The sequence below is a fragment of the Pleurodeles waltl genome, chromosome 3_1 (genome assembly GCF_031143425.1).
Source record: "Pleurodeles waltl isolate 20211129_DDA chromosome 3_1, aPleWal1.hap1.20221129, whole genome shotgun sequence".
Classification (NCBI taxonomy): domain Eukaryota; kingdom Metazoa; phylum Chordata; class Amphibia; order Caudata; family Salamandridae; genus Pleurodeles; species Pleurodeles waltl.
In genome coordinates, this window is record NC_090440.1 from 1,157,033,830 (window position 1) to 1,157,056,119 (window position 22,290).

The 22,290-nt window shown below is 44.1% G+C and overlaps 1 protein-coding gene and 1 long non-coding RNA gene across 4 annotated transcripts in view; one reads left to right on the plus strand and one right to left on the minus strand.

Moving 5' to 3' along the window:
- LOC138285029 (neurotrimin-like) overlaps positions 1 to 22,290 on the minus strand; it is a 972,192-nt gene that overhangs the window by 647,567 nt on the left and 302,335 nt on the right. The window lies entirely within an intron of this gene.
- LOC138285030 (uncharacterized) overlaps positions 1 to 22,290 on the plus strand; it is a 244,475-nt gene that overhangs the window by 204,728 nt on the left and 17,457 nt on the right. The gene's annotated exons all lie outside the window — the stretch shown is intronic.

Genomic DNA, 22,290 nt, shown 5'->3' on the forward strand with positions numbered 1-22,290 from the left:
CACAAGAAGTTGGGCAAATTGAGGAAATGTAACCATTGTGGAGGCTGGTGAAGTATCTTGACTTTGAGCATTACCTCGCCCCGACCCCCACACGTCACATTTGTAGACAATTCTCCACACCCAGGTATTCAGCCTGGCTGGAAGGGGGCGGTTTCCAGCTGAAGGGAAGTTGACCAGTGTGCCATAGCCATGAACTAAAGGGACATTAGCTTCAGATAGTGAGTGATTTCCTCCATTCCTTTGTGCTGCCTTTGGTTGTGAGTAACAGAACCTGTGAGGCAACATTTAATAACCACTGACTTATAATTCCCGAACACTGCCAGGCCCAACACTGAGGTGGATTTTCAGTGGCAGGGAATCAGAATGCATTGCTGCAAAGAAGTCTTCTAGCTCTGAGTGGCAGATGATATTTTTCACTTTCACGTTGAGCCCCAAGAGGACCCTCTAAACACATGCAGCCCTCCTGCTCTTCATCACCAACACCCAGAGGACTATTCTGATCTCATGGATCAGCACTGTCACTCAAGAAACTGCAATGACCATGCAGTCCTTACACTCAGGAGTACCCTTGTACACCTGCCTCCACCACATCTTCATCAAAGGACTGGACTCCATCTGCACAGTTCTCAGTCTGATCCTGAACAACTCCTTCATCACAGCCACCACCCAGAAGCCTAGAAATGCACCACAGCATTTCTTTGCTCAAGAAACCCTCAACAGACCTGTAGACGTTATTTAACTACATGCCGAACTCCCTGCTACCCTACCCAGAAAAAGTCTTGGAAAACATGATAAACACCTAGCCACATCCCTCATTGACAACCACCTCCTCAACACCATTCAATCTGGATTCAGGCAAAACCACAGTACAGAGACCATCCTCATCATCACCGTGGACAACATCTGGATGACCATGGACAGCGGTGACACTATGGTCCTCATCCTACTGGAGCTTTCCACAGTCTTTGACAATGTCTCCTATGCCATATTTATCCAATGAATGTGTGAACCTGGCATCCAAGACCCTGCTTTTTTCTGGATTTGCCACATCCTGGTGGTCCACACCCAGTCAGTCAGCCATTCCTCTTTACCTCGAACACAGTCAACTTAATCTGTGAAGTTCCACAAAGATTATCATTCAGCCTCACTCTTTTTAACAACACCTACATGACCACAATTTCTCGCATCATCTGTGCCCAAGGAATCAACATCAACATCATCATCAGCATCATATACAATGCTGATGACAATCAGCTCCTACTCTTTCTATCTGACAAGAGGCCAAATTCTGGCACCAACTGCTGCAAGCTCGACATAGACATGACTGAAGAAGCAATCTTCTGCAAGGGCACCTTGCTCTGGAACACCTCCTGGTGGCCTTTCAAACTCAGGTCCATGCCCTTACTGGCAACCCACACAAAGAATCCCAGAATAGTAATTGACAACCAACTCACCATGACCAGCCAAGTGAGCACATACTCTGTCTTCTGCTTCCACACACACAACATCTTTAAAAAGATCTTCAAAGGACTCCCAACACTCTCAGAATCTTCTTCAAAGCCATCATTACCAGCACACTGAATTACAGCAATACAGTCTATGCTGGAATCAATGCACAACTGACCAAATGACCTTGTATCAAGCAAAACTCTGTAGTCACCCTCATACTCCCAAACCAACACTTGCATCACCACATGCACACCTACAAAGCCTTACACAACATTGAACAACATATCTGAACAACCTCTGCTTAGCTGGACTCCTACGGGCACCCCCCACATGTGCACAGCCAGATATGGCGGTTGTCCCTTCTTCTCAGCCAGTATACCATCCCAGGTGACCTGTGTCCTATACAAATACACATAACTGAGCATAACTTACAATGCAGGGCATTCAAAACAGCCTCTCCTGTCTCATATCTTTTTCAAAAACGTACTCAGCCCAGTGGCGTAACATTAGCCCGGCAGCCCCAGCAGTGCAGTTGTGCCCCCGAGCTCCAGGAAGCCCCTTCAGTTCAGTACATTGTGTTTGGGAGGTATTAGGAGGGGGGCTTTGGGGGGAGGGGGCATCCTCCATTTACTTTGCAGGAGGGGGGGCTCAAGTTTTATTATGCAATTAAGTCAGCCTTGCACTTTGTAAAACTGGCAAAGTTTAAAAACATATTATGCAAAGTTACAATGTGCACCTGTAGACAAAAGGTCCTGGAAAAATAGGTTTTGTTGCAAATAACTAGAGCGAAAGGCCACTTTTTTAGTGAGAATATTCCTGTCAGTAATGCCAGAAAGTTCTTCTACAGTACGTTTTTTGAGGGTGTTGTGAATTCTGTAAAAGTTGCATGATTTTAAAGAATGTATTAGTTTTGTTGACACTTAGGGGGTGATTCTCACCCTGGCAGGCAGCGGAGGCCGGCAGGCGGCGGAGGCCGCCCGCCAGAGTTCCCCCCTCCAAAATACTGCTCCGCGGTCGCAAGACCGCTGAGGGTATTTTGGGTTTTGCACTGGGCTGGCTGGCGACCGCCAAAAGGCCGCCCGCCAGCCCAGTGCAAAACAGCCTTCCCACTAGGACGCCGGCTCAGAATTGAGCCGGCGGAGTGGGAAGGTGCGACGGGTGCAGTGGCACCCGTCGCGTATTTCAGTGTCTGCAAAGCAGACACTGAAATACAAAGTGGGGCCCTCTTACGGGGGCCCCTGCAGTGCCCATGCCATTGGCATGGGCACTTTCAGGGGCCCCCAGGGGCCCCACGACACCCCATACCGCCATCCTGTTCCAACAGGATGGCGGTATGGGGTGTCAGAATCCCCATGGCGGCGCAGCGAGCTGCGCCGCCATGGAGGATTCTACAGGGCAGCGGAAAACCGCCGGGAGACCGCCGGTTTTCCCTTTCTGACCGCGGCTGAACCGCCGCGGTCAGAATGCCCTGCGGGGCACCGCCAGCTTGTTGGCGGTGCTCCCGCCAACCCTGGCCCCGGCGGTCCATGACCGCCGGGGTCAGAATGACCCCCTTAATTCGGAACAAAAAGACATTTTGTGCGTGACTGTAATGGCCCAGTTAATGGAATCTCATGGTAGGTAGCTCAGCCATAGCACAGAAGGCTAAGGAAGGTTTCTTATCCTGGTAAAAATTGAACTCATGCAGTCCACCACTCTCATTATTTTACTTTACATCAAAGGGTGTCCTGGTGACATCCATGTACTTATTGGGACTAGTGACACAGCTTGAAAATGTGTTCCCTACAGGACGTCGTCAGTTTTTAATCTACAACCTAGTCCACACTTTTATACTTTGCATTTACCTTGGATTCATATGGGAAAGTATTCAGAGGTTTCAGAAGGCACAGACATTGTATACGATTCTCTTGCAAACGTCCAAATTCAAATATGTCTGGTGATCATTGTTTAGTGTTGCCTTATCCACTAAACATTCATTCATCCTCTAATTTATGGTGGACACGCAAAAACTTTAAAACTTCAAAATTCGTTGCACTTGAAGACATTATTATTGGTGGGTGATGCAAAACCACATTATTAATTGTGGTTGGAGGTCGTAGAACACATACCAACTAAGGCTACCTCTAATGCACTATTTCTGACCAGGATGGTAGATAAAAGTAAAAGGTGGGGAAAATTGTGATTTTTTTTTTTTTTTTTTAATAAGGGTAGTGTTTGTGAAAATGATATGATGTCACAAGTGTTTCTCTAAATGTAATTGGCAGTGTCTCTAGTAAAAACCTCATGCAGGAGTATAGGTAACATGCAAAAGTAGTGCTTTGTGGGGACTGCCCCTAGGCCACAGTTTGGTAAAATATTTTAGGCTCAAGTGAGCCTCCCTTAAGGAAAAATGTGTAAAATTGCACAACGGTATAACATCACAAACGGTTTTGATATGTCAAATGACATGAAATTCAAGCACGTGCTGCACATTTGTCCGGGGCTCACTAAACTCATAAATGTGGGTGAATCTGGTGTTGATATGTGTTCTAAACTACAGATTCTAAAATCGGCGGGAAAATCTTCTGTCACGTACATTTAATTTAATATGCACTGCACTGTATGAGTTAATTAAGAGTTTAATCTCTGATAAAATGACATCGAAGTCCGCAAGAAACGGATGGACTACAGAAATACAAAACAGAGTCAAGATCTTGTGGTCTCCGTGTTCAACATTCTGCCCTATTAATGCCTTCTGCACTCACATTGCAATAAATTAAGTACTACAAGAAGCAAAGAGACACTGTTTTTGTATCGTCAGCATGATGCTGCAATGTTGTCAGGCAGTGGTCCCACGCCATCTCCTTTGCTGTTATGCGCCCTCATTTGCTTTTCGGTAGAAATCTCCCTCCTCTCCACGAAACATTCTGATATCCCTTTGTCTTGTGCGGTTGGGTCTCAGCTCGGCTCCCAGCAGTTCCGAACACATGCCTGTTAATGAAGCCATGATCTCGTTCAGCCAGGTTGTTAGCCGGAGATAAGAAGCAGAAACAGAGGAGGAAACAGCAGTACCGCTCGCTCTACCGGTTTCCAGGGAACCGCGGCTTTTGTGAGAGGCGAAGAACACCGGCTCTTAATTAAAGCAGCGCACAATCAGGTTTCATGCCTCACCTGCGTCTGGAACTCACAAGCCTCATCCTTTCCAAGGTCTTTTATGTTCAATCGTATTCTTCTTCGCCTTTATTTCACTAAAATGATTTCGGTTAGAAATGCTATTCCTTAGCTTTTTCCCTTTAACTCTCATTTGTTCTGCAGGTAAAATTGTCTTTAGTCTTCTTCAGTTTTTATCTTAATATTTAACTCTCAGTATTTTTCTCAGCTTTTAGTTTTTATTCGATTCCCTTTTTCTTAATTTCCTTTCTTTTATGTTCACTGCAGTTGCCTCCTCTTGCTCCATTGATATTTCTCTGTTTAAGTTTTGTCAGGCTTTGTTATGTTTTGGTATGTGATTACTTGTATAGCGTGTTAATCATCTTTGAGGGTATCCACGTGGTTAACAGGTGGGCAGGCAGCTGTTGTCTAGGGGTTAGTCAAAGAACCAGTTTTTTTTTAACTGCTTGCGAAATTCGAGAAGGAAGAGGATGCTCTGATGTGGTGAGGAAGGTCGTTCCGTGCTTTGGGATAGATAAGGCTGTGGCTTTGCAGATACGTGGTATGCTTGCTAGTGAGAGTCCGGTTGAGCTGAGGTGCCTGGGGAGAGTGTGGGAGCGTAAGCGGCTGTTCAGGTATGGCGGGCCGGTGGTGTGTATTGTTTTGTATGTATGCGTTAGCAGTTTGGATTGGGTGTGTTTGTGGATTGGGAACCAGTGCAGTTCTCTGAGGTGTGTGGTGATGTGGGTACGAGAGGGAGGTTGAGTATGAGACTTGCCAGCTGAGTACCTTCTTAATGATTCAAGTATAGAATGGGTTGCCATAATCGAGTATGCTGGTGATCAAGGCCTGAGTAACCATTTTCCTGGTGCTCTCTGGAAGCCATTCAAGGACCTTTGATAAGATTTTGAGCATGTAGAAGCAGGTGGAAGTCACTGTGTTTATTGTCATGTCGAGCTTGTCGTTAAAGATGATTCCCAGATTTCTTGCATTTATGGTGGGGGTGGGTGTGGATCCGATGTTTGGACCTGATGGAAGTGTTCATGATGCTCAGGAGAACTTAGCTGATGAGAGCAGCTCCTATGTTGTAGATGTGGTGGGGCAGGCATTTGTAGGTTCCTTGGAGTGGATGTTTTTCATAATGTTAGCTGTTTTTTGCTGTTGAGTGTTTCCCAGGATGTCAGGGTTTTGCCATGGTAGGCTGGAGTGGACAGTGTAAGGGTTTAATTGAGGGAGAAAGTTGTATATGGTTTTGATTTTGTTGCTGAAGTCCAAGAGGTTGACACATAATTCCTCTGAGGTGGCAATGCAGTTAGTAGTGGCAGCTGGTGAGGAGAAGTCTTTGATGATTGTGAAGATTTCTTTTCCTGTGTTGGAGCTGTTGTCTATGCATTCCCCGAGGGCCTTCTTTTTTGCTTCTTTGATTTGTTGGTGGTAGCATCTCACTGCTGTCTTATATGCATGTTTGTCATTTTCCAGGTGGTTCAGTCTTCATTTTCTTTCCATTTGCTGCAGTGCCGCTTTGTTGCACATAGTTCCTCAGTTTACCAGTTGGCCTGCTTTCGTATTGTTTTCTGTGTGTTGTGTTTCAAGTGTACCAAAGAGTTGAATTGTTTTGTGATCCATTTATTCAGGTTTTTGATGTCATTGTTCAGGTCAATGGTGGAGGATGGTTGGTTGAGGTGCATGGTGTATACTCAAGTGGAGTACTGGATGCTGTTCCAGCTTCGTTTAGCCATTATTGTGGTGGTGGGTCTTGTTAGGAGGAGAATGCTGATATGTAATTGGATGATGGCATGGTCAGTCTAGGTGAGAGGCGTGCTTGCTATATTTCAATGTTGCTGAAGTGGGTGAAGACAGGGTCAAGGGTGTGTCTGGTGGAGTGTGTGGGTCCTTTAAGTGTTGCTACAGTCCCAGATTCTCTATGCCCTTGAGGAGTCTGGTGGTGTGGGAGTCGCTCGTGTCTTTCAGGTACAAGTTGAATTCTTTTGGTAGAATGTAGTTGCAGGACTTCATGGCAGAGGGTCGATTAAGTCATCTATGTTGTCGAAGAAAGTGGTTTAAGGTCCCGGAGGTAGGTATCTGAGGGTTCCTCTTGAAATGTATGTTGCTGCCATTTGCAGATTGAAATGCAGATGCTCTATGGTTTGTGTCTTCTGTGGTTGTAGTGCAATTGAAGGAATCTCTAAATATGATTGAGACTCCTCCTCCTGGTATGAGTTGGTGGTCTTGGTGTCTGAGTCTGTATCCTGTTGGGATGGCTGCGGTGATGTAAGGTGGTGACTTAGGTGTCAGGAAGAGGCGATCAGGAGCATTGTTGTATAGGATGTCAACGGTGTGTTTGCTGAGCAAGTGGGAGTTGAGAAGCATGCATTAGAGCTTGTCTTTGGAGTGCATGTTTATAGATGGGTGTGGAATGAACACTGTTGAAGAGTGATGCTAGCATGGTGGGTGTTGTGATGCAGGTGAAGTGGCAGTGGGTGCAGGCTAAGGCTTATTCTGTTTAGTGCAGCATGATGCAGTAGTAGTGGGTGGATAGAAGCCCCGGATTAAAAGACAAGAAGAGATCTGCAGAGTAATGTGCATAAGTAGAAGGCAAGGGGTGTTTAGCACTGGGTGCGGTCCAGCTACAGATCATCACAGATGGGCTTACCTTTGGCACACCTTCAGGATGCCAGCAGCATGTCTCACTGCAGCCACCATTAAGTAGTCCCGGGGGGGGGCGCAGACGTTTGATGGACAGGTCTAGACTGGAGTGCTGGAAGGAGTGGTGGCACGGGAGGAACAGGTAATGAGTGGACAGAGTGGGTGCTGCATGGAGGTGGAAAAACAGAGTGCTGGGGTAAATCAAAAAGAGGAGGCAAAAGAGGCAAGACAAGCAGACAAGAGAGGCAAAAGAAAGGCAACAAGAGAGAGAAGAAGACAATAAGAGAAGCAAAAGGCAAGAAAGATGAACAGCAGAACTCCAAGAAAAACAAATCAAAGAACGAGGCACAATAGAGAACCTGTGCAGGAGAGGAGGCTGGAGCCTCAAGGTTGCTGGAGCTGGGTCCATGAGGGCCTTGACTAATCAGATGCCTGGTCCAGGTAAATCAGTGGCAGGGGCCTGAGCACCTTCATAGTCCTCACATTTTTTTCTTTTTCTTCAAGAAATGCTGCTTTTCCAAAAGTATCTGCTGTCTATCCTTGATCTCTCAACTTTTCTATATCACCATCTCAAAAAAGCAAACAAAATCGTTTGAACAACTTTGCTCTGCCCCTTTCCTTCTCTGTCAGAAATGGTGTCCTCACCAACCTACTAATCAATAAGTTTCAATCTGTCACTAAGATTGTCTCTGATCCATCATTTTTGCATCCATGTCTCCAGCACTGTTAATGTCTTCTCATTTTTTCTTTTCCCACCTCTAGTTTATTTCTCTTTTTCATCAACTACCTTCATATATACACTTACGCTAGATATGCAGTAATCAGAATGAGCCTTTGATAACAAAGCTCAATTAGGTAAAAGTTGAGTAAAATGCAGAAAGGCTTTGAGTGGAACAGAATATATTAGACTCTCCACCATGATTGCTCTCCACCAATAAGGAGTGGGGAACAGCGCTGCTTCTGATGTGGAAACAGCCCTGTAGAAGGACAGACTCTGTATCAAACTCCACCATGAAAGTGTTCAGCATGCAGGGTGACCACAACGGAGCAACTGTAAGGATTAGAACAGATTTCCCTGCTAAATTCGGCTCACTCCATTCACAACACTACTGTACAGACTCCAAAACATGGGTAGCCATAACAGAAAACTGGAAAGGATTGCACCCTTCTACACAAACATAAACATCGTTCAACCCGTAACATCCACCTATGAACGCTACCACCGCTACATCTGGATAAAACAGGGCTCAACCATACCCCTGTTCCTTTTCAGGATCTACCTCTGCCCCATGACACATCCGATTCAATCCTTCAGTCTGGCCTACTTTACCTGAACAATTGACACCCAGATCATTGTCCATTTCCAAACATTACTTAATGTGCAGTAGCGAGGCTAGAGACTTTCTTGATCGCCACCAAATGCTGTAGGACTGTTGTAACATCTTCAACTCAACCAGGAGAAAAATACATTCTCAAATGTAGAAACTGCCCATTGACTTTGGCACCATTCCCTCAATGGCTATATTAAAAAGCGTAGGAATATTATGGATGCAAACATCACCCTGGAACTCCAAATAGATCTTGTGGTGAACCCTTATATGTATATATGCTCACAAAAATGTCTTAGATTTTCACTTTCCTCTGTTCCTTTGCAGAGCCCACGGCACTGCCACTCTTGTACTTCATAGGCTGGAATACACGAAAATAATTTCCCAAGGTACACGAAGATTCCTTCAAAACAAACTGTAACAGCCACGAATACTTCTGCGGCCACAATAAGGAAATGACACAGCCATCTCACTTTCTGCAAAGCAGTTAGAACGTGACTTTTAAACTTTCATGCCAAGGGTAGAGTCTCTACACTGGACAATAGCTAAATGGCCACTCAAAGTTGTGGAAAAATGGTTGACAGTGGTGGGCTCTTTATTTAGCAGCCTACTTTCTGTACATCTTCATGCATGTCAAACCTTGCTATGTTTAAATGTCAACTGAATCATTTCATATGAACTCAAAATGACATACTATAGACTATGGTTCTGTTCTTACTATTTCATCTGCACATGCATTGTATGTACAATGTGAAATGTAAACAAGAACCACATCTCTGTTCCCAGGCTGAAAGGGCAGGGTCTGTTTTTGCTGACTGCACTGGTGGTGGGGCACTAACGAGGCCAGGACATTTAGAGATAAGGCACCGATCCCATCACACCCCGCTCCCATTCCCTCCAGTGACGCTGCTGCTGAGAAAGTGTAAGTGTGTTGTCTTTGTGCATTGCTGAGAGACTAAACACCCAGGCCTTCATTACTAGTGTGGTGGTCTCAAGACCGCCATACTCACGATGGTGGTCGGACAGCGGCACACAGGGCGGTCTGACCGCCCTATTACGACCGTGGCAAATAGGCCATGGTCTGACCGCCTGCACCTCCAGGTTGCTGTCTGTCAACATCCTGGCGGTCTCGGCAGTCGCAATCCGCCAGGGCATTATGAGTCCCCTCTCCACAAGCCTTGGTGGCGTGGTGGTCCCACTGCCATGCAAAGGCTGGGGGAAAGGAGGTGCCGGGGGCCCTATGGAAGCCCCTGCACTGCCCATGCACTTGGCATGGCAGTGCAGGGGCCCCCATTGGCAGCCCCACTGTGCATTTCACTGCCCAAATTAGAGGCAGTGAAATGCACGACAGGTGCTGTCACACTCAACACACCACAACGTTGCCACCGGCTCAATTACGAGCCAGCGTCAATGTTGTGGGGAGTTTTCTGCTGGGCCAGCAGGCAGAAATGCTGTTTTTGCCTGCTGCCCCAGCGGAAAACTCCCAATGGGGCGGGCAGCAAACCGCCAGCACTGTCTTTTGAAAAGACCGTCAAAGTCGTAACGATGGCCTGAGATGTTTGTAAAGGAAACGTTTCTCCACTGCGTAATGTTGGGCTGCCCAAAGTTATCTGTTGTGGGTTGTAATCAAGAAATATTTTGTGAATAACCAGATTCAGAGCATTTACAATTATGCCATGTGGCATCCCACCAATCTGTCATGTATTTGACTTTTGTGGCCCGATGTCAAACATACCTCCGGTAATGGTGACTGGGAAGCTGCAATAAGTGAATTAACTCACAATATATATGCACTACATGACACCTGCAGGGCTGACAAGCTAGCGTGATTGGTATGTCATATGGGAGCACTGCACACTTCGAAATGCAATGCTCAATAATTCAAGGCCATGGTTGTGCACCCACATACGTTAGTTCACATTATTCAAAACCAAATTATAGGTTAATCTGTGATACTACAATTGTCTTGATGCTTCGTAGCTGTGGTCATTGTATGGTATATTTTTCTTAGCATTCTCTTCTTAAACTCGTAAGTCAGTCTCAATCAACCCTGAACCTGGTAGATGAGCCAGGTGAGTTGCAAGAAACTACATTGTTTATGATCATTATCTCCCAAGACATATTTTCTCAGATGTCTTAAATTTTCACATTTACTAGATTAAAAACAAAACAAGCACAAAAAAAAAACACCTTTGAACTTGTATTGCTTTCTTTGTGCAAGCCGGAATTCTAAACACAGAAAGCAGTGACCACAGTGAGATTAAGATTGCCGCGGCTTGGTGACAGAACTATCCAATTGATAAACTGGCAAACTAGCAGAGGACTGAGCTTCTCTGAGAAAGAATAGAGAATCAGTATATCTATCGACTGTGGGCTTCAAATAAACACCTACAAAGAAAGAAGAAAAAAGACTCCCTGAAATATGGTAAAAATAGAATACTTGCACAAAGAAACCAAAAACTAGGGTTAAATATTTTCAAAGTTCTGGGTCCTCTAGAAAAATGTCCCAAAGTCTGGAATTTATGGTTCTTTTATCGGAATTTCACGACAGGCTAGTTTTTGTAGTCTATTCTAACTAGAACGAGTAACAAAACAATGGATCACCACCAAATATTTTGTTCAGAAAAATGAACTTTCAGATATGGCTGCCAAATTATCAACGTTTCGGAATGCCTCTGTAGACTTGTACTAGGACTGAACATGGAATTTATAATACCATGGTTGTAAATATCTACTGGGAAGAGATACAGAACTGTGGATTTTATCTAGTTAAATGTTGTTAACATCCAATGCTGAAGTCCTGAGTTCCAACCACTTTTTCCACAGATGCACAACATAAAATGAGAAGCTTTATATTTGTTAGGCTTTTTTTAAAGGGAAAGGAAGTGTAATCATCTCACACTTTCGTCCTGCTATAGAAAACATGTAGCACGAAATCAAAGAATTCATATAGGTGGCCTTTAGCAGTAACCAGTAATGTGATTGCACCATTGTCTGTTCCTTAGCATCATATGAAGAAAACGTCATTCAAGAACTGTTTTCGTCCTCCTAATGGAACTTTGAGTTTGTATGCATTGATGTTGCTTTGGGTGGTCAGTAATATGGATCAGGGAAAGAGAAGATCAAAATTGCACCTAGAAAGAATCTTTATTTTTTCCATTCTGTCTGTATACTAGCCTGTAGGCTTTTAAGTACATCAACTGAGATATGTATGCTATATGCGGGCAACCAGCCACCCCCACCCAGTCCCCCCACCCCTCCCCCCCCCACCATTTGTTAATGAAATAGTGCAGCCTTCCCAGGGCTGTGTTCTGAGAATGTGGAAAGCAGTTGTATCTCTTGCCTACTAACAAGCAATTCAGAGCTACTAATGACTGAAAGTAAGACACACCCATTCTCAGAATGGGGCCCAAAGCAACCCTTTGTGTATCACTCCATTTCGCCACAGTTCACAGGCCGGACACACTTCATGTCTTTAAGTATAAGTCCAACTCCTGAAAAAATGCTGTGAGAAAAAGGCATGGTACCCCTAATTTTTTTAAATGGATAATAAACAAATACATATTATTAAAAGCAATTTGCTTTGAAAACACATCACAAATCTGAACATAAAAGAGAATTATTCAACATCAAAATCAATCATTTCATTAAGAAAACGGATCACTTAACTCACATTCCGGAGATATAGGAAATTATTTTTGTTTTTTAGCATGAACACAATTTCCTGCTTGCAGACAGAAATGCCACTTTTCTCATAGCCCCACTAACTGATTCAGTTTATGCAGGTGGGGGTAAAATATATAGCAACACAAAATACATAGCCACATACTTCCACTTGCATTTCTTTGCATAACACCGAATGATAATACAACCAAGGAGAGAGAATGTGATTTCTCATGAACAAATAACACAGGGCTAATTATTTTTCATTAAAGCAATAAAGGAGGTTTTTTTCCTCTCAACCCCTCTTTTTTGTTCTCTTCAAAAGTGGGGCTGGACGGGGTTTTCATGCAAAGATCTATGCTTTGCACATTTTCCAGCTTGCCCATTTTTAATCATAAAGTTTGCAAAGTTTATAAAATGTATTGATGAATTGGAAGAGGTGAAAATAAACATATAACGTTTCCCAAATAGAGTTCCAAACTGAAAGTGGTACATTCAACTATCAGATGTAAGCCACCGACCTAGATAAATATACAAAATGTAAAGTGCAAAAAGATTTCTCCCAATTCTCTGAGTACCAATGATGCTATTGCTTAAAAACACTTTAAATGCAACAGCCCTTACACATGACTCAGGTGCCCTTGCCTTAAGGTGTCCAGGGACATGAGGAACTCGGCTACTGCGTTTAGTCAGAAATGCTGGGCGCTTATGAACAATTAGTCATATAATCAATTAGTTCATTTAGCTCAGAAAATGGCTGAAATGCGCCTAATTGCCGTTCAGTCCTTTAGGTTAACAACATTCTTGGAACGCAGTTCCTGGCAAGGCCCAGACCATGGTGTGGGTCACCTCCATCTATTTTGAAGAAGGTTACAATTTCTGACTGATTGCAAGTAAGATACCATCCTCCACAACTTCTACATCACAAAAACTATTACCCAAAGTGAAGAAAAATCAATGCAATCCAGTCCACAGAATAAGCAATAGCTCCCGTGATTCTGCAACATCCTGTCACATAGGTCAATGTCAACTCCAGCTTATCTCAGATGACATTTTCTTATTATAAATTTCTGTAGCTTTCACAAGAGTACTTAAGGCTTTATTGTACCAAAGTTACCACCTGTCGCCTTCATTTGACCACCAGATCACCTTCTCCATGGATTTCCTCTTTCCTATTTGGAAGCACCTCTCAGAATAGACAAAAATGGAATGGTTCCCCTAAGGTACATTTTGGATTTTCATACATTTCAGGCAGATCCTCTACCTCTGGTTTTAAGAATGCTCATGAAAGCAAGACAAGGTTTTTTACGAAAAGAGCCCAGAAGAAGCACTAAACTTCATATAGGATTTCAACTGGCCTCTGCCATTTACCCTAACCCAACAACGTTTCTCTTTTTAAGGAACTGCATCACAGCAAAGCACGTAAATCATTTCCTCAATGGTCATTTGTGCCAACTTCTACAACGTATGTGAAGCACAATGCCACTGACCCTATCGTGGGCTGATTACATAAGAGTGGTTTACTCATCTTGTGCCTTGGGTCTAACCAAACACGGAAAGGTAGACAAAAATTCAGCAAGACACATGCACAGACCCTGTACAAAAGCCAATTGCTCTGCAACGTAAAAAAGAAATCTTTATGTAGCGCACAGCCAAAATTTCAATGGAGGAGAAGAAGCAACGGGACCAATGGTTAGGGAACAGCGAGGAAGGTGGAAGTACTTGTGGGGCTAACTAGTGATACTCAATCACTAGAAGGGACCTAAAATCCAGAGACTAGCCACGGTACGCCTACATAATGGAAGGGGGATCAATTCCTGGAGTAAGAAGCTTGAGGAAACGTTTATAATTGTATACCAATTCCAATAACATATCTAGTGACAGTAACATGTAACTGTGGTTATTGAAGAAGTTTGAGGAAGATATAATGCCAAATTTCTATATCACGTTGAATCTGAACAGATGAATCACTTGTTGCCAGCGATTCCTGAGGCTGGTAATAAATACAGAGTGGCTCTGCTGCAACACTTTTGGCAGGCACCTCGGGGCTCTTTTCCACTCTTTGGTGCTCCATTGGGGTTGTATTTTGAACCACAGGCCTAGCTGAGTGCAGACCCGAGTGTATGTTTTAAAGTGTTCGCACTGCCTAAAATGGGTGGGTTCACCTATGAACAGGGAGAGCAGAGTCAGGAGTCTGGCTCGGATCTTGGAGCTCGTTCATGAGCCCAGTCTTGAATACATTGTCTGTGTAACCACATAACAAACATCACACAAAATAGGACACGCCTTTAAACATGAACCTTTAGTGAACTAAAATGCAAATACATTTGTCCTGCAAATCTTGTGCATTTCCCATATTATTATGAGCAAAATTACAGTCTACTAAAAAAAATGCAATGGGGTTTTTACAACTGGTATTCAGAACTCACATATTTGAAAGTGCTTTATTGAGCTAAAATGAAGGAAAACAGGGTTTTGCTGAAATATACTATTTGCCTACGATCACACAAAATAAGTGATAAGCCGTGAGTTATCCTAGTTTTTTTGGTTTCACTTTGCACAAACCAGCCACTAAATGGGTATCTATTTATATATATTTTAATGTAAACGCTTTGCTTTAATTTCTGTGAACATTTTCTGCAGTTTTTATATAGTACAAACTCGACCCGAAGATACTGGATGGAGCACTTTACACGGGCACCAATTATATTACACCAAGTCACATTTGTTTTTAGAGGTATGCGAGAGATCTCGGAATGGTGGGCCAAGCCTGAGATTCAAACTTGCTTCCCTAACTCCAAAGTCAGCAGCACTGCCCATAACGCGACATTCTGGGCAGAGCGAAGGGGCAGTTACCGCTTGGAAGCTCGCTCATTATGGTCTCGAGCTGGGCCAGGTCTAGGCCTTAGGCTCCAGCCTAGCTTGAGCTTTATGTGGCTTGCCCACCTCTAGATTTAACCTGATAGTTCTCTCAGGTAGAGCTTGATATGCAGAAGGCACAGAACAGAAATATTAGGAAAGATTCGCATATTTTTATTTTGGGATTGTGGTGTTCAAAATCATGCACTATTTCAGAAATACTGCGTTAAATAAAAGCACTTTAGACAGTGGAATTGAATAACAAAGGCGCTGCACTCTACCCTGAGCCAGCTCTGCCGTTCATATGATGATCTGAATGGGGCAAACCATAAAGAGCTGCGCTGCCTCAGCGCAGAGCCGAGCACTTTTTCTGCGTTCTACGAGGCTAACATTCATTCATACAGATAGCTCGGAATTTCTCCGAAATATAACATAAAATGCAGACACTACAAGCTGGAAACAGGGAGCAAGGGTTGCCTCTCTCTGCTACCGGCTCGTGCCCTCTAACGTTCATGCATTAACTTGAGAATTTTTGAAACATTTGTATGAATTTTAGACACCTCATAAGCAAAAAACGTTTGCTTGCCTCTGCGTTTAGACAAAGCAGCCCGTCATGGCACAGCCCAGAAATGCCATGAACACCTTTGTTTTTAGGATCTGAGAGAGGAGTTACCAAGAAGAGATTGTGACTACAAATTATCATAAAAATGTAATCCGAATTCGAAATGCATCAAAGGATTAATTATTGCACAAATAGGCAGGCGACCATATATACACACTGAACGAGACAAAATCGGAGAGATACTCGTGGAACAAAACTATACAACCAATAGCATAACGTTTGCTCTCAAGATCTGGCGTTTGATATACACTCTTAATATGTTTATTGATCTTAACTCTCCCACATTTATTTAAGGAGCAGGTTATATTTGTTATGCTTGGAGAATGTATTTTGTCAATTAATATTTTTGAGGAGCTGATTCTGTTACGTTTAAGTCTTCAAGATGGACAAAATCGCATACTGCGACTGCGCAGCGCTACTCAAACAATGATCAGACAGCAATGCGCGTGCGGTTGTAAAAGACACGTATAAAGACGACGCACTCCAAGCAGTAGGCATTCACTGCGGCACTATCACTCTCACGCTGGATATGAGGAGTCAGAAACAGTGACCATAAAAAACAAACATTCCGCAGAGAATTCGTTTTTTTTTTTAACAATTGATCTGAAAATGTAACTAGATGTATCGTCCAGCTGCACGTCTGCTTCCACCTCTCCTCCCTCCCCCTCCTTCAGCAGAAACAAAGACGACAACTGAAGATCTAAAACAATCTCTTTGATCGTCTCGACACGTACATACACACCAATTCCAAACGCTGATTGCTTTTATAAGTTAATTGGAAGAATATAAAGGAGGCCCGAGGGGAATATCATCAGAGAGTAGGAAAAAAACGCAGTCTAGAGCAAAAAAAAAAGGACTGCACTCTGTCAGTCTCACAGAGTGCTTCTGCAACACGCTGAACAAGTCCAACACTGAATTACTCTACAGCAGGGGTCCCAAATCTTTCATGTAACAAGAGCTACTTATGTTCAATAGAAATCGTCACGAGCTACTAATATTTGGGATGAAGTAGTGACCACCCCATCCAAGATTTTCAACAGTGATCAGCCAGAAAAATAGGCAAGGCTCAATGCCTCTAAGTGGGTAATACATAACAGTCATAGCTGCACACCCCTGGCACCAGAGTAAAAATATGAATAATAAATCTCTCCAGCTAAAACAATAGATTTAAATACATTATGAAGATTCAACCATTTTTCTCCAAACTACACCTTATGAGTACTGAAAATACACACATTTTCCTTACGAATATGTGCTTTTTAATTTTAACATACATATAATGATTCAACCTAACAAAAGTTTCTACAGTAGTAGGCTGCTCTGCACATAGAAGACCTGCTCACAGGGAGATGGAGAGCTACTGGTAGCTCACGAGCTACTTGTTTAAGACACCTTCTCTACAGCAAGGCTAGCAGTCCAAGTAATGGCCAAAATGGCCGCATTCAGGCCATATTTTCCTCACAAATAAACATGCAAAGCTTTCAAATGAACGTTATTGTTAGACCTGGCCGTTTTTGCAGGGTCATCCTCAAACTTTTTTCCTCCTTTCTCCTATTTTTTCTAAACTCTGGCTGTTGGCTCTAGGACTCTGGGCACTTTATCACTGCTGACCACTGATATAATGCAGATGCTCTCCCTTTTAAAGTTGGTATGATTGGCTTACGCCTAATTGGCACATTTATTTTACCTGTAAGTCCCTTGTACAGTGGTATCCCTATACCCAGGGCCTGTAAATTAAATGCTACTAGTGGGCCTGCAGCACTGATTGCGCAGTTTACTGCCACAGGGACATGGCTTCTAAATGTACTTGCCATGCCCAGAACTCTCCTTTTACTACATGTAAGTCACCCCTAAGGTAGCCCTAGCTAGCCCTATGGGCAGGGTGCTCTGTATGTAGAAGGCAGGACATGTGCCTGGTTGTTTGGCCTGTCCTGGTAGTGACAAACAGCCTATTTGGTTTCTCACTACTGTTAGTGCTGCCTTGCTCATAGAGTTGCATTGGAAACGCCCTGCTTTGTTACTAGGGGGTTTTGCCTGATGTATGAGGGGTAGCATAGACATGTTTGGTGTGGTTGTAATGGTAGTGAGTAATACTGCTTATTGGTGTAGGTGGATTTTTTATTACCATATAGAAATGCCACTTCTAGCAAGTGAGCATTTCTCTGTGCTCATGACTCTGGTGTTTTGCAGCTTGACTCCAATCCACGTCTGCGGCAGAGTGACAACTGGGCTTTGTGCATACTTTTCAGACAGCCTGCACACAGGGAGTGTGGAGGTGTCACAGAGGTGTATTTGCATTTTGAATGGTCTTCCTGGGTTGAGAGAAGGGGAGGCGGGGCACACCTGCATTTATAAAGGCTGTGACCTGGACTCACACAAAGGGCTTGTTTACCACCAACTGATGTCTGGAGCCTGTGCTGGATGAGAGAGGGGACACTCCTAGAACCAGCTGTAACTGGTTGGAACCTCTTCTCCACCTCTTTATGAGTGCCTTCCAAAGCTGAGTATAAGTACAGGGGATTTTCCCCATGTTAAATGCACAAGAAACATCTTAAGGAAATGGACACAGAATGCTGCTGTAGGAACTCACAGGCAACCGCCTTGGACTGCCACTGCTGTGCTGTGCTGCTGGGTCACTAGGAGAAACTGACACTGGTTGCATACCCCTTGTGCTGGCTTGCTTCTTGGGCCCTACCACCCAGTGCTCCACTTATGTCCTCCAGAGGCTGGGTGCTGTGGCCCCTGCCATCTGCAATCATTGGCTTCCTAGTGCTAGGACAGCACTGTGTTTGTAGCCCCTGTATTGGATCTAAGCGTCTGGAGAGCACTTTTCTTTATTAACTTAGCGCCTTGATAGCACCTTGTTTTTATTTACTACAGCACCTGGAGAGTGCTTTCTTTGTTTCTGCTGTCAAAGAAAAACACCGCCATGATCCAGGCAGCTCGTATTTTCCAAGCACGTCCAAAGTGCACTGTGTTTGGTGCCCCTGGGGCATGAGGAAATTAAGTCTGGAGTGAGCGTACTCCTAGAGGTGCCCCCAGGGTGAGTTGTGCGGAGAAGAGTTCCACCTGGGCACCGGCTGGCCATTCCTTCTGCCTTAATTCACCAGTGCAGCTCGGGAGGGCTGCAGCAAGGCTTGCGCACCACGTTGGGTGCGGGTGCATCACGAATGGGGTGGAAGCCTCATCGGAGGCCCCCCACTCCACCGGGGCCCATCCAGTGGGTGTGCATTGTGGGGGTGGGGTGCAGCCTCATTGAAGGCCCCCCATGCTGCCGTGCCCCTTTATTGTTCACAGGGACCCCTGTTACCGTTGGGCCCCCGCAGTGGCTCAGGGATCCCAGGTGGGGAGGGAGCTTCATAGGAAGCCCCCCGCTTCACCAGGCCCCCAGTCTTGATGTGAGGTTTGCGGGTGGCGGGAAACCTCAACAGAAGTTCCCCTGTCCCGCCGGGCCCCACTCCCACTAAAAAACACGCGGAGTGCCGATCAAGGTACTCGTCCCCTCTTTGGCGGGCGGGAGAGCCTCTGCCCGGATGAGGGCCAGAGAAGCGAGGTGGCTCCGGATTGAGGAGTGGGGTCACCCATAACTCCACATTGCCGCAGGACAGTAACCGGAGCAGAGGTGCTCCACATTTGAGACATGCATGTTCCCGTTTTGCCCATGCTGTTTGAGACTTGTGGCACCTCTAGAATATGCTGATGAGGATATGGACATATGAGAATGTTCCGTGTTATGCATAATTTCAGTAATGATGTCTGGGCATGTGGAATATGTGTTTTACTATGACTCATGCATTGGTGTGGATATGTTTTTTTATCATTTGCCATGTGTTCTCTGACACCATGATGTTCCCTTTATGGGCATTTATGGTGATATATTCAGTAGGGCAAGTGCATTATTAGTGACATGTTTACTGTGACCTTATGTCTTTCTGCTAATATGTGTTTTTACTCTGATATGTGCATTTTGGTAATATTTTACCTAACTACTTCTTATGTTGCAGGATAACCAGTAACCTATATGTTTTATGTGACTACTGCTGGCTTTCGCAGAGTAATAGTATTGTGTAATGTTCTGGCAACTTCTTGGGTAGCAGGATATTACTGACATGTTGTGTTTGGTCTAATAAAGTTGTGTAAAATGCAATTTATTTCTGTATCACTTAGAGTAGTGTTTCCCTTGTGGCGGGGATAGTGCGTCATGTGTGTTGTGTGTATTCTGCAAACGCTTTACACATTGGCTTTGGGATAGGCCTGACTGCTCGTGCCAAGCTACCAAGGGGGCAAGCAGGGGTTATTTTGGGCGTGTAACTCCCTCGCCCTGGCTAGAGTGTGTGGGTTCTGCCTGGCTTATAAGTAACTATGAATTCCGCAATTTTCTTTTGACATTCCTTTTTCCTTGGCGACCCGAGTGCACATTGCTCTTTTTCCAGTTTTGATTGTACGTCCACCACTCAGGCATATCTGCAGGAAAACAACGTGTACAACATGCTGTTTCCCACTTTAAGCATATGATGGATTATGAAGGAGATGTTATCTGGTTAATAAATGATCTGCTGGAGACCTGGTGCATTATACACGGCATGAAAGATGTATCACTGAGTTTTTCAACCAGTTTTCCTGCAGCCTCTGGCAATCTCGCTGCCCAAGGGACAACAGGGCCTGTGTCCTGTCCTCTCTTTAGTGTGTGGTCTTCATGTATGTTTGGGGGTTCCTGAGCGGGGGGTTGGAGCTGACAAGCTACAGGCTAGTCACCTGAGGTCAAAGGGGTGATTTTTATCTACAGCTGACTGCTGTAGAGTCTAGAACGTTATAAGCTATTAGCTTCATTTTGTTGGAGTTCTGGGTCATTACTTGGTTAAGCTCTGGTACGTTTCTTATATCTAAGTGGCTGGCATGTAGGGTGCATGGAGAATTCATTTCATGCCTAATGGTAACTGTTGGAACACCAGCAGTAACTCTGTCTTAGGTGTGCATAACTGCAGGGGAGCCTAAATAGGGTTCTGCCCACGTCAGTCTGTCCTCGTCAGAGGCTTTCTTCTCTGTTTTCCAACACTAGCAACCATTTTAGTACCATGATCAGATCTCTGAGAGGGGACAAAATGGTGGGTAGCGCTGGCAAGACTGTCTGTAGCAATACTCTCAATAGCCTTCCTTGTGGAGAGAATACTGTCCCAAATGAGTAAGCAGGTCAGGGTCGTTAAAGAGAAAAGTGGGAAAGGAGCCTAAACATTCTCATTGGCCCCCAATTATTGTGTATTGAGAATCCTTCCCTGGGTGATTTTTCTAAGTTGAGAAGGGAAGGTGCATGTTTGGGGTATACTTTTCTAGGGGATGAGGGAGATGGCCTAGGGATCAAAAATCTTGTGTACAGTGACATTGAAAACAAGCATTTGAAATGCAATTGGTCCTGCATTTGCTAGAGTTAAAGCTATTAGCAATGTAAATTCCTAATTGGACTTTACTTGCCACATAAATTGAAAATGAAAAGTAAAACAGTTGACACGAGCTAGTCGATTCCTACGTCCCCCATATGCATGAGCGCAAAGCAGGTACTCAAAAGGAAAAAGAAGTTCACACACAGTCAAACGTATCAAAAGTGCAATTAGCCATGTAACAGGGGCAGTGTTCAAGGCAGTAACAAAACCGCCTCAAGGTGGGACAAACGTAAAGCATTTACCAATGATAACAAAAGATTTTTGAAAGGCAAGCCCATAAACGAGTGATAGTGATGGGTGTGAGGTGGTTGTGGTTAAAGGCCCACGTAGATAACAACACGTCAGAAAATCAGTACTTGCCGTCAACTATGCTCAACTTAAAAAATCTCTCTGTGGTCAAAGTGCTGAAAGCTGTGCTCCAAGCACCTCACGATGAAGAGGATTTGGAGTGTGGAATCACACTAACTCGGGACGAAGAGGATTTGGAGTGTGGAATGACACTAGGTTGCATAGTAATTTGTGTTATTGCTTGATTAAGAAGTGATAGCCGGCATCTCACACCTATCTTGTAACCTCTTGTATCCACTTATACTCCTCTTCACCACCAACTTCCAGAATGCCTTTCTGTCTTTTCTTGGATGAAAATCAGTGTTGTAGAACGGAGAGGAAAATGCCCCAGATGGGTAGTAAAACACCCCTTAATATCAATGGCGTCCATCGTCACAGAATGTTTTTAAAGAACACTTGTGTTTGCTCACTGATAGGTGAGTCAAGTCATGTCTTCATCCAGGGATGAATGTAAAACGTCCAGGAGATATCGTGCAAGGGATCTGTGCAGAGGTTGAGGATTTAGATGATCACACTCTCAGATTCATTCATATAATTACCAAACTGTCTGATATTGGAGAAATCACTTTACTTTCATGTTTCTCCGCTCTCGTATTTGTCAAGTGCTTATAAACAACCTAATAGTCAACATTAGGCCCCGCATAACAAGTGGATGTTTGCATTACAGACTGACTGATGCAATAGCAATTTGCTCAAAAGAAAAGGCACAGACTACTAAAATATCATTATTTCTAGAGATTCGACACATTAGTGCTGCTCAAATAACATCTTTTTTTAAATTCACCATATGTGTAACCCGAAAATAGTC